The sequence below is a fragment of the Stomoxys calcitrans genome, chromosome 5 (assembly GCF_963082655.1).
Source record: "Stomoxys calcitrans chromosome 5, idStoCalc2.1, whole genome shotgun sequence".
NCBI lineage: Eukaryota > Metazoa > Arthropoda > Insecta > Diptera > Muscidae > Stomoxys > Stomoxys calcitrans.
In genome coordinates, this window is record NC_081556.1 from 68,698,927 (window position 1) to 68,711,822 (window position 12,896).

A 12,896-nucleotide genomic window follows, 5' to 3' on the forward strand; every position below is an offset into this window, starting at 1 on the left:
CCCATCCTATGGTGGTGTGTATAAAAACTTGGTTTCATTCAATAGGACATTCCCTCATTACTATGCAAAGTTTTTCATAAAAGTATTGTATTATCATTGAGTTTTTTGTAGTGTTTCAAAAAATTAACCATGAAAAACATGTGTTTTTACATGTGAAAGACGAATATAGTACCAGCCCTTATGTAGGCTGGTAATTTAATTAATCTTTAACTTTGCGTCTTGTTATTTAAGACAAAAATCTTATATATAAAAATCAATTTGTGTTTGTTTGTAGGTTTGTTTGTTTGTATGTTTGTGTGTTCCTTATAGACTCAGAAACAGCTGAACCGATTTTCTTGAAATTTTCGCAGAAGGTGCATAATGATCCCGTGGTGAAAATAGGGTACTAAATTTTTTGATATCTAGGGGGGGGGGGGGGGGGACTCTCCCCCATACCCTAATTTTCAGAAACGCCAGATCTCGGAGATGGGTGCTGCGATTTAAGTGAAATTTTGTGTGCTCTCATATAGTACCCTAAAAATAAAAATTTTGTATCCAAATATGAGACCAAGTGTTTAGGGGCCGCCTCTCCCCAAAAACCTCCCCCAAAGGGGACACATTTGCGACCATAGCCACATGGGGCTCAAATGAAAGGTCTTTGGGAGTAAAGCACAAATCTGATGTCAATACTCGGGAAAAGTGTCTATGGGGCCACCCCACCCCCACACCTTACATCTAAACTTAAATTCGTAGACCAATAAAGATCATATGGGATTCGGACAAAGGCACTTATATTGTTAAATTGTTAGTCAAGCGATATACTAGATATACTATTTTCGTAGCATGGTATTTCACTAAAAGCTCGGTAATTGTCGAAAATAAATATTCCAAGGAAACTTTTGTTCTATATAAAGTAAAAGAAGGCGCAGCGGAGCGGGCCCGGGTCAGCTAGTCTAAAATAAATGTCAAAATAACGTTGAAAGTTAGGAAATTGACGTTGGGACAAGACAACAGCGAACCGTAGTTAAAGACACAAAGGCCTTATAAATAAGAGCGTCTTTAAATGTTTAATTTTGTTAGGATAAGATTGTAAGTTTAAAAAAAGAATTCTTCAAAAAATATTAATTTGACAGTCAGCTATGAAGTAAAATATTAATCTTATCAGCGGTCAATATTTGAAACTGATGGTCATGTCCGTTAGTAAAAAGGAAATTAAATTTAAAGATACCACCTTTATTTCAAAGTTTCGGTTGTTTGGCTCCTTTTCCTACAAATAAGAAATAATCTTAAATTTTGGGCCAACTTTTTTCCAGCGTAGCACAGTTTTAATTATTATACCCTCCACCATAGGATGGGAGTATACTAATTTCGTCATTCCGTTTGTAACTCCTCGAAATATTCTACTAAAACCCCATAAGGTATATATATTCTTGTTTAAGTCGATTTAGCCATGTCCGTCCGTCCGTCCGTCGGTCTGTCGAAAGCACGCTATTTTTCGAAGGAGTAAAGCTAACCGCTTGAGATTTTGCAAAAATACTTCTTATTTGTGTAGGTCGGTTGGGATTGTAAATGGGCTATATCGGTCCATGTTTTGGTATAGCTGCCATATAAACTGATCTTGGGTCTTGACTTCTTGAGCCACTAGAGGGCGCAGTTCTTATCCGATTTGGCTGAAATTTTGCAAGAGGTGTTTTGTTATGACTTCTAACAATTCTACTGAGTATGGTTGAAATCGGTCCATAACCTGATATAGCTGCCATATAAACCGATCTCGGGTCTAGACTTCTTAAGTCACTAGAGGGCAAAATTCTTATCCGATTTGACTGCAATTTAGCATGATGTGTTTTATTATGACTTCCAATAACTATGTTGAGTATGGTTGAAATCATAACCTGATATAGCTCCCATTTAAATCGATCTGGGATCTTGACTTCTTGAGCCTCCAGAGGGCGTAATTATTATCCGATTTGGCTGAAATTTTGTACAATGGCTTATCTCATGACCTTCAACATACGTGTCAAATATGGTTGATATCGGTCCTTAACCTAATATAGCTCCCATATAAACCGATCTCTCTATATTACTTCTTGAGACCCTAAAGGGCACAATTCTTACTCGAATTGGCTGAAATTTTACACACTGACTTCTACAATGGTCTCCAACATTCAGTTCAGACCGGACCTTAACTTGACATAGCTCCAATATTATAGCAATTCTTTTCATTTATCCTTTGTTTTCCTAAAAAGAGATATCGGGAAAAGAGCTCGACAAATGCGATCTATGGTGGAGCTTATTTAAGATTCGGCCCGGCCGAACTTAGCACTCTTTTACTTGTTTTCTGTTGACATTGTGCTTTTCATCTACTTTATTTTGTAAAATCATTTACTTCCTTCTATAATATAGGTAATAGTAAATTAACGATAGTATAGATATTTATTTTAAAAATATCGTTTGCCAGAATCTAACGATGCGTCAAAGTGTGGTTGGATAGAGGTCATTGGTAGAACTTAAGGGCCCACGGCTGTGAAGGCTAAAGAAGTCCACTGCTAGAAGGGCGACAATGCAGACTTTGATAAACAGGCTTACTATGTGTCGTGTAAATTTATGAATAATTGCAAATTTGCGCATGGACAATCCATTATGGAACAGTGGGGAAACAAATTTTGAAAAATTCGATAGCCTGTTGATTGGCATCCCTACTTTTTGCTCCACGTTATCCCCACACTACCTCGAATTCCTTGCTCATACGAGCAGGTCCTTACATAAAGTGCTTAAATAAAAATGAATGTAGGGATTCAATAAATGCATGCGTGTTTTTAAGCAGCGATGGGTAACACATGCACGCTATTGCAGATTATTGGGTACACACAAGCCATAAGTCTGTGGGCTTGGATATAACGCGCAAATGTGTGTGTTGGCGCCCATCACTGCTTTAAAGTCATGCATATAGCAATCATGCTTACGCTTAAATGTGAAGATGAGCGTTAGATGGGGTCATACTAAATGTGACTATTGGTAACGGTTGTTGCCTCGCGGTTCAAACAAAATGCTACCTATCCAGTTTAAATTAGTTTCATATGAAAACCGCCTTTTAAGGATCGGCTCCTATTGTGAGACGTTAAATAGGCTAACAATATTTGATGAATAATGGATGAGTCATTAGAAAATACCTTGACCCCATTGACTGTCAATGAGCCCTGGTGGGATGTGCTTTTTTTACTAACATTTCTGGTAACGATTTACAGTCTTGGGTTCGGCAATGTTAAGGGTGTTGAATAAAATAAAAAAAAAAATGCCAAATGCGGTTGTTCGTCGTAAAACAAAGGCGAACGGCAGATGGAAGCAGAAAGAATGCCGCATGAACGACATCTGTGAGTTGTCTTTTTGCAAATTGTGCATATTGCTACCGCTTATCCACTTTGTGCCCTTCAACATTTCTTTAGATTTAAGCTCTAATAACTTTGCATTCGACTTTGACAAGCAAAAGGAAAAAGAGTCATTATTCGAAAATGCAATGACTTTTTCGGTACAAACCTTAAACATTGTCTAAGGCATAATGTACTCGTACAATGATGATGAATCAAGTGTTGAATGCAAAAGCCATGTTAAGACTTTAAGCAAGCAAACCGCAGTCAAAGCAGTCCAGTCAACATGAGATACAGTTGCCCGATCCGTCGCTTATTTGTAACTTAAACTGATTAATTATACTACTAAACAAATAAAGAAATTTGGTAATAGATATTCAAAAGAAATTTCAGGTTAAAGAGTATATGAGAGCTTATCAATAAATGATCCGATTACACCTATTTACAAACCTAAAGCGACCTACATCAATAAGAAGCTTCTGCACCTATCGGTTGCATCGGTGGATCGATTGCAATACTGTTATAATAACAACAAATAATAGTGTGCTAAGTTCGGCCGGGCCGAATCTTGAGAACCCTCCACCATGGATTCTGCTAAAATATGGATAAAATCGGATAAAAATCGCGTTTTGTAAGGGCTCAAGAAGTCAAATCGGGCAATCGGTTTATATGAGAGCTCTATCAGTTGTTGGAAATCGTAACAGAACACTATGTGCAAAATTTCAGCCAAAGCGGACGAAAATTGAGGCTTCCATTGTCTCAAGAAGCCAAATCTGTAGATCGGTTTATATGGGAGCCATATCCAAACCTGAACCGATATGGCCTATTTTCAATCCCCAACGACCAACATTAATATTATGTGTCTGTGCAAAATTTCAAGCGACTGACGGACGGACAGACATGGCAAGTTCGACTCAGAATGTCGAGACGATCAAGAATATATGTACTTCATGGAGTCCTAGATCAATATTTCGAGGTGTTACAAACAGAATGACTAGATTAGTATTCCCCCATTCTATGGTGGTGGGTATAAAAAAGACGTTAATTGTAATGGTAAATATTTTCTTACAATGGAACAACATGTCGGCCATTTTAAAATCTAATTTGACGGGAATAATATAAATAGAATAAAATAATGACGTTCTAGGCCGCGTCTTCTGCATTTATTTTAACACTCTCACACCAGTCCCAACAAAGAATTAGCTTAGTTAAACGTCTATTTTGTTATGCACAACGGGAAATCGCATAGCATTCTGTTGTGTTCAACAAATTAGCTGCATTGTTAAAAAAAGGTTAATACTATAGTAGCATCACCAAGCAAAAATTTAAAATTGGCAAGCGTGAGTAGGGTAAGTCCAGAAAAATACTTAAATAATGCTTAACTAATTCCTACTTTACATTAAAATAGCAAGTCAAGTTCTTTGCGCGGTATCTCTTTATAGGAAAACAAAGGATAATGGATAAAAATTGCCATCCCATTGGGGTTCAAGAAGTGATATCAGGAAATCGCTTTATATGGCAGCTATATCAGGTAATAGACCTGTTCAGACCACATTTAGAACGCATGTTGAAGGCCGTAAGAGAAGTCCTTGTACAAAATCGGATAAGAATTACGCCCCTTATAGGCTCAAGGAGAAGAAAACAAAATACTTCATGCAAAATTTCAGCCAAATCGGATAATAATTGCGCACCCTAGATTTAGAGAAAAAATATTATGGAAAGTATATATTCAGTGGTGATTATAAACATCTACTGAGAAAAACATTTACATTTGTATTTTATTTTTATATCCACCCCCGTAGGATGAGGGTATACTAATCTAGCCATGTCCGCCCGTCTGTCGAAGTCACGATAGCGGTCGAATGCTTAAAGGTAGCCGCTTGAAATTTCGCACAGGTACTTAATATTGATGTAGGCCGTTGGGGATTGCAAATGGGCTATTTCGGTTCAGATTTAGATATAGCTCCCATATAAATCGATCTCCCCATTTGATTTCTTGAGCCCCTGGAAACCGCAATTTTTTCCGATTTGGCTGAAATTTTGCACATAGTGTTTTGTTATGACTTTCAACAACTGTGCCATTTACGGTCCAAATCGGTCCATAACCTGATATAGCTCCCATATAAACTGATCTCCCGGTTTGACTTCTTTAGCCTCTGGAAGCTCTAGCTCTATAATCACAACTTTCGATAGTAGTTTTACTAATAAATATCGATGGTATCGATACTACCATTATTTCCCCACCTCCTATATTTCAAAGGAAAATCAGAAATGAAAATCAGGAAACCGATTTATATAGAAGTGATATCTATGCACAGACCAAATTAAACCAAGTTTAATAAAGTCAGTTGAAAGTCATGAGAGAAATCATTGTACAAAATATTAGCCTAATCGGATGAAAATTGCGCCCTCTCTATGCATCTTAAAGGATACATTTAGTGTCTCATTGCTTATTTTTGTTTAAATTGCAAAAAAGTTTACTTTTCCGATAGTATCCATCGGAAAAATATTAATCGATATTCAGTCAAAAAATTAACTATCGATAGTGCCTTCGATATTTTGCCAGCTCTACTGGAAGCCGCAATTTTTGTCGGTTTTGGCTGAAATTTTGAAAGTAGTGTCCTGTTGTCTATATTGTTATATGGCTCCCATATAAACGGATCTACCGATTTGACTTCTTGAGTCCGATTTAGCTAAAAGTTTGCACATAGTGATCCGTTATGACTTCCAACATCTGTGCAAAGAACGTTTTGAATCGATCTAGAACCTGATATAGCTCCCATATAAACTGATCTCCCGATTTAAATTCTTGAGCCCTTACAAGCCGATTTGGCTCAAATTTTGCATGTGGTGTTCCGTTATGAGATCCCATTGGCTACGTCCCTGCTCCCATCCTATGGTGGAGGGTATAATAACAAGTAAAATTGGATATGCAGTTGATCCACGGAAAAAAGAAAATGAATGCGAATTCTTTGGAATTGACAGCTGAAGCTACTCCTGGCGGCAATGTTTCATCTTTAACTAGTAAAAAAACACGTTACGTTGGCCCTCGCAGAAGATCACTATAGATATTGTTAGGTTAGGTTAGGTTGAAAAGAGGTTGCGGATATTAATCCGCCCCATGTCACTATGGACATACACCTTAGGCAGTAATCGGCTTGTTGTGCGCTCTAAAAACTAAAAAGTAACCTCGAAAAATGGCATAAGAAATGCTGCAACGTCTCATCATCTTCCCCACATGCCCTACACTTGCTATCACTTGCCGCACCGATTTTACATAAGTGAGCACGTAGCCTTATGAATCCCGTTATGACACCAAAAGCTATATTGACCTTCCTTTTAGTAATAGCCTCATCCTCTCACGATCCGGATTACCCCATAGGATTTTCGACGTCCCACCGACTGTCGCTGTTCCGCAGTGTTCGGACTGCGTCGACCCGAAAGGCTTTGGGTTAACCAAGTTAATGGACGGCAGTTCTCTGGCCTTCACTGCCAAATCATCTGCCCTTTCATTTCCCCATACTCCGGCACCCAAACGATGCGGATTGTGCCATCCTCAAAGAAGGCGTTAATCTCCTTCTTACACTGCAAGACTGTTCGTGACCTTACCGTCCTTCTTGTTATTGCCTTTATGGTCGTTTTACATTCCGTAAATGTAAAATGTAAAAAGCGTTAGTACCACACCACCTTACCCATTCCGTGATCGCACGGATCTCCGCCTGCAGGACCGTATTTGCTAAAAGCCAGTGAACTATCTTCGGATTCAGGCCCCATTTCGAGCCTACGGCCCGTCTACATTATGCCCAACATCTGTGAGCCTTCTCAGAACGCTCCTGAATGTGACACTTTCAATTAAGTTCCCTATCCAACAGCACTCCTAAGTATTTGACATTGTCAGATATCAAAATCGTTCTATTGAGGAAACGTGGTGCGTCAAAGTGGCCCACTTTCGTTTTCCTCGTCAACAGGCATATTTCTGTCTTCTCTGGGTTAACATTGAAACCCCTGGGTGTAGCCCAGTCATATGCCATATGCAAGACCCTTTCCGCCCACATTTTTTCAAAACCGAAAATTGCCAAATTCTTCTGTGAAATTGGAAAAGATACCTCAATTTTTTTTTTTTTTTTTGAAAATTGTGGTCGCTTTTGTGTGCAGGAACTGACCCATTGGCGGTGACATTTGGTCATAAAGTTAGAGATGAATTTTGTACTGATTGCTAACACACTATTTATAGGCCGATCTTAATCTTTTAAAGCCTTCAAAGTGTGGTTGTCTTTGCGAATATCGTAGTTTGATAGTGAGTTTCGGCGAATCAGCTTCAGTATTTTGATGAAATGTTGTCCATTGCGCTCATTTTTGCTCTCAAACTTGTGTTTTAATTTCAAAAGGTTGTTGTTTGTGTCGGTCTATTGGTTTTAAATTGCTTTTATTTCTATACAATTTTACGCAAACAAACTGAAAACATTAAGCAACTATAATTGTTAAATATTTAAAAAAAGTAATTTTGATACATTTTACGAAGAATCATACACATTCTACTTAAATAATGTCGCTAATTTCGTATTCAGGCTTTATTAAAATCCATCGGAAATCCGTTTGTGACGGCAAAGATGTCCGGTAAAGATTGCATCCAACTATAGTCGTATATGCTCATAATTTCCATCATGTCTTTATAAGTCCTAAAGTTTTCTTTATTTTTTTGAAAAAAAATAAGAAAAGGTGGTAAAATTACAAATCAGAAACACTATGAGATTTCTACGTTATTGCAGTTGCACAATTTTTTCTTTCTTTGCCCACTAATTAATGTCAAATGACCTAGCGGCAGACGTAAGTGTAATATTGTATAAAACTAGGCCTCATAGGTAAAGTCTGCTTACTAATACTATTTTAACACATTTCCTCACTTAAGGTGGGACATATAATAATAATAGATTTTGAAGCAAAAAGACTTTTTGATTTCAATCATTAGGCCAAATTTGTTATGATAAAATTTTAATAAAAGTTTTGTGTTATCAGTGATATTTTTGCAGTTTTTCAAAAAAGAAATCGTGAAAAATATGGGTATTTCACTGTGAAACACCTACTTTTTGTAAACATGCAGTTTGACTTTAATGAAATTCGTCAGTAAAAATGTTCATACATAACACATAAGGAAATTATTATTCGCAAAATCTTTTCAGTAAAAAAAATTCTTTTAAGAAATTAAAAAAATTCAAAAAGTAAATTTTAAAATGTTCTAAATAATATTTCACTGTGCTGAAATCTACGGTCAAAGCCAACAGAACTAACAATTATCTACTGGACTTTGTAAATGTAAATCAATCTGGGTGATCATTTCGGGGTTTTTAAAATTGTGCTTCCGAGTCCTTAAAATTTTTCATTTCATTGTACATCAGCAATGAAATGAAAAATTTTAAGGACATAATCGCATAATTTATAATTAAATATTATTAATTATTTTCAAGTTTTTTTTGCCTGTTAGGGCGAAGATCGTTTAATTTCACAATTGCTTTGTTTCTCTCTCGAGACTAGCTCAATGATCGGAAATTCGAATCTACGAGATTCGAATCTGGACACACGTAGCAGCAGCGAGAGCCGTTGCTTTGTGTGCAACTTCGAAAAGATGCACAAAAGGAAAATTTGTATGTCATGTAGACGCATCAAAAAAAATTGATCACTATAAAGAAAATACAGTCCATGGAAAAGAACAGCTAGTGTGAAAGATGTCAGACTTGTGTTAGTGTCGTGCTTACATAGTAGACATGTTTTCGCGGTATATTCGATATAAGTACGACCAATGTTTGGCCTTGAAGCCTCTACACCTAATATGGCTGATGAGTTATTCTATCCAAATGACGAAACACTTCCCATAGTGGTTGGTGTGTGTAATAATCTCTGCCGTTCCTTTTCCATTACAAAAATCTCCGATCGAAAAATTACTAATTATTCTTTGGAAAAGTTTTTCAGCCTAATACATTTTTTAAACAATATTTTTCAAAAGATAAATCTATATTTAAAATAATAAATAAACGAGAATAAAGAGAAAATATATGTAGAATAATGTCTGAGAAAAGTGTTTTTAAAATGTTTGTCTTTCGGATCAATTTTTATAAAAAAAAAATGTTGGCAAGAAAATTCCATGAAGATTTTGGGCTTAAAGAAACTTTTAATAACTTTTCGTTTATAACAATCACAAAAATTGTATCTTTTAAAAAAATTACATTGCGATTCTGTCTTTAAAAAAATTGCATTAACCCATTAACGACGAAGAATACCCAACAATAGAGCTGCCTTCGAAAAATTCTAGCTCGAGTTAGGAAAGAGGTATCGTAAATAAATTTGGATAGGCGTGAAGTGGACGACTGAAACCAGTAACAACAATTTTTTCCGTCATATTTTGGGGAAAATTCGTTTGTCGCAAGTCGGCAAATTCTTATATCCCAAAAATCAAACAAACAAAAATCTCAAAATTTTTAAGAGTGAGATTTTTGGAAACCTTTCTCATTTCTTATTGCCTTTGTTGGTTTCTATATTAAAAAAAGATTGTGGCAATAATCCTACTTCTTTTGACAGCAGGTGCTATTTTATGCCAAAATCATTAAATCCAACTTAATTCCTAAAAAATTCCTAAGAAAATGATTTTTTGTTGTAGTGGATTGGGAAATAAAAAAAAAATCAACATATTTAAAAATATTCCTACGTCAATAAAAATTCCCCAAATTATGCATATATAAAATTTCATCAAAATTGGACAACGGAATCGATAGTTAGGCGTAATGGGTTTAAATGTTATCTTTAAAAATATTTATTGATTCTGTCTTTAAAAAAATTGCATTAACCCATTAACGACGAAGATACCCAACAATAGAGCTGCCTTAGAAAAATTCTAGCTCGAGTTAGGAAAGAGGTATCGTAAATAAATTTGGATAGGCGTGAAGTGGACGACTGAAACCAGTAACAACAATTTTTTCCGTCATATTTTGGGGAATATTCGTTTGTCGCAAGTCGGCAAATTCTTATATCCCAAAAATCAAACAAACAAAAATCTCAAAATTTTTAAGAGTGAGATTTTTGGAAACCATTCTCATTTCTTATTGCCTTTGTTGGTTTCTATATTAAAAAAGATTGTGGCAATAATCCTACTTCTTTTGACAGCAGGTGCTATTTTTTGCCAAAATCATTAAATCCAACTTAATTCCTAAAAAATTCCTAAGAAAATGATTTTTTGTTGTAGTGGATTGGGAAATAAAAAAAAAAAAAATCAACATATTTAAAAAAATTCCTACGTCAATAAAAATTCCCCAAATTATGCATATATAAAATTTCATCAAAATTGGACAACGGAATCGATAGTTAGGCGTAATGGGTTTAAATGTTATCTTTAAAAATATTTATTGAAATTTGTCTATAGAAAACATTTCAGGAAAATATTCTTCTAAAAATGTTTATGCAAATGTAATGTAAACCTAATAAATAGAAATTAAAACCAATCCATTTTATTTTCAAAATAAATATATGATGTATCCCACTTTCTAAAGTCAATCCCACTTTTTTCCAATCCCGCCAAATCCCCAATCCCACGCTTTTTCCGAAAATTTTCCGCTACTGTGGTACAGGGTATTATGGTTACCCAAAAAGTAATTGCGGATTTTTCATATAGTCGGCGTTGACAAATTTTTTCACAGCTTGTGACTCTGTAATTGCATTTTTTCTTCTGTCAGTTATCAGCTGTTACTTTTAGCTTGCTTTAGAAAAAAAGTGTAAAAAAAAAGTATATTTGATTAAAGTTCATTCTAAGTTTTATTAAAAATGCATTTACTTTCTTTTAAAAAACCCGCGATTACTTTTTGGGCAACCCAATATAACTTAGTGTACCCAGAAGGAAGAGAGCTATGTCCATTGATAAGTATAGCGATCGACGCGGAATCATTTTCTGATTCGATTTAGCTATGCCTATTGAAATTGGAAAAAATCAGTTCAGATTTGGATATAGCTCTCATAAATATATTCGTCCGATTTGGAAAATCCCAAAATTTTGCACAACGCTTTTTTCGACAACCACCACGATTTTCAAAAGTTTGGTTGAAATCGGTTCAGATTGAACGAACATATCTATGGAAACTGTATCTAAATACAGTTTCCATAGATATGTTCGTTCGACTTTGAGCAGCTTCCATATAAATACAAATTCAATCGAATTTTCTACAAACTAGTAGGCGATCCAGAACTCACCGCATCATTGAGGGAAAGAATGAAAACCTAATTGTTGCCCAAAACAGTTTATAATAATACGAATACACCCAAAACATCAATCGCGCAAAACTTTTAGCTCAATTGCATAATAATTATTCTCAAGATGACAGATTAAAATGTCATAAAGTTTTGAATTTTAAGTGTTTTTTTTTAACTTTCGTATAGTTCTTAAAAAATCACCCTTTGGTATGGATAAGGTAAACACTAATGGTGATTTCGATTGTGGAAAAATTGTAGCATTTTGTCGACATGTTGCACTGAAATTAAAAATTCTGTGTTCGTTTGTCCAAACAAATATAACCCCACCGCCGGGTGTAGTGTTCGTTTGTAATGGTGTTTCCTACAGAGAGTAGAAAAATGTTGTATTTCTTACACCGTACAAAGTCTATGGTGGAAAGTGTTGCAATTAAAGTCAGCGGCTACCATTCTAGCAAAATTTGTTTGAACAGACGAAGAAAAAGAAGGCAAACTTTAAAAACTTATTTACCTAACTATATAATAAATGTATTGCTTGAAAGTTCTTTATCCGAAGACGAGGATGCGACTTTTACCGTATTATTTAGTCGAAAAAGGGATGAGGACATTTATTCCAGTTAAAACTATTAGGCTAAATCAGACGACAAAAGTTTGTTTAACCAGACATGCAGAGATGGCGTCAGATCGAAAGAGATGGCATTCAGGAAGCGCTTGGATAAAAATGCCAATACTGAACTGTTGCGCAAGCAGGCACGATTTTCGTGTGCTAAAGTGCTTAGGAGCGGAAAATTTCTTTACGAATAGCGCCTAAGTACTAAGGTTCTTGCTTCTACACGGAGTAAGTAAAAGCTTTTGGTCGTTCGTGAAAAGGGTAGTTCCTCATCTATCCCAACTCTTGTTAAGGATGATCAAACGTTCACCGACCCGGTTGATAAGGCTTACCTGTTGGTTGATATATTTGCAGGGAACTCTTCCCTGCCGGATAGTAATCAACCACTCCACTTAATCGAAAATGTAGGGTTTTTAAGTATCTAGACATAAATAAATCCCCGGGCCCAGATGGCATATCAACACTTGTGTTGCGGAAGTTTACTTTGACGCTTGCTCGTACATTACGCAATCCTTTTAAACTTGTCTACCGTGCGGGAGTCTTCCCGGAGGGTTCTCCCGGAACGTTGCGAACGTTCCGCCAATACCCAAGAAGGGTGAGGCGAACAAAACTGCGAATTACCTGCCAATTGTGATATGCTTCGCTTTCTCCTAGGTTATGGATAACATGGTTAATCACCATCTTGTGAGATATTAAGAGTCTAATGGCCTTCT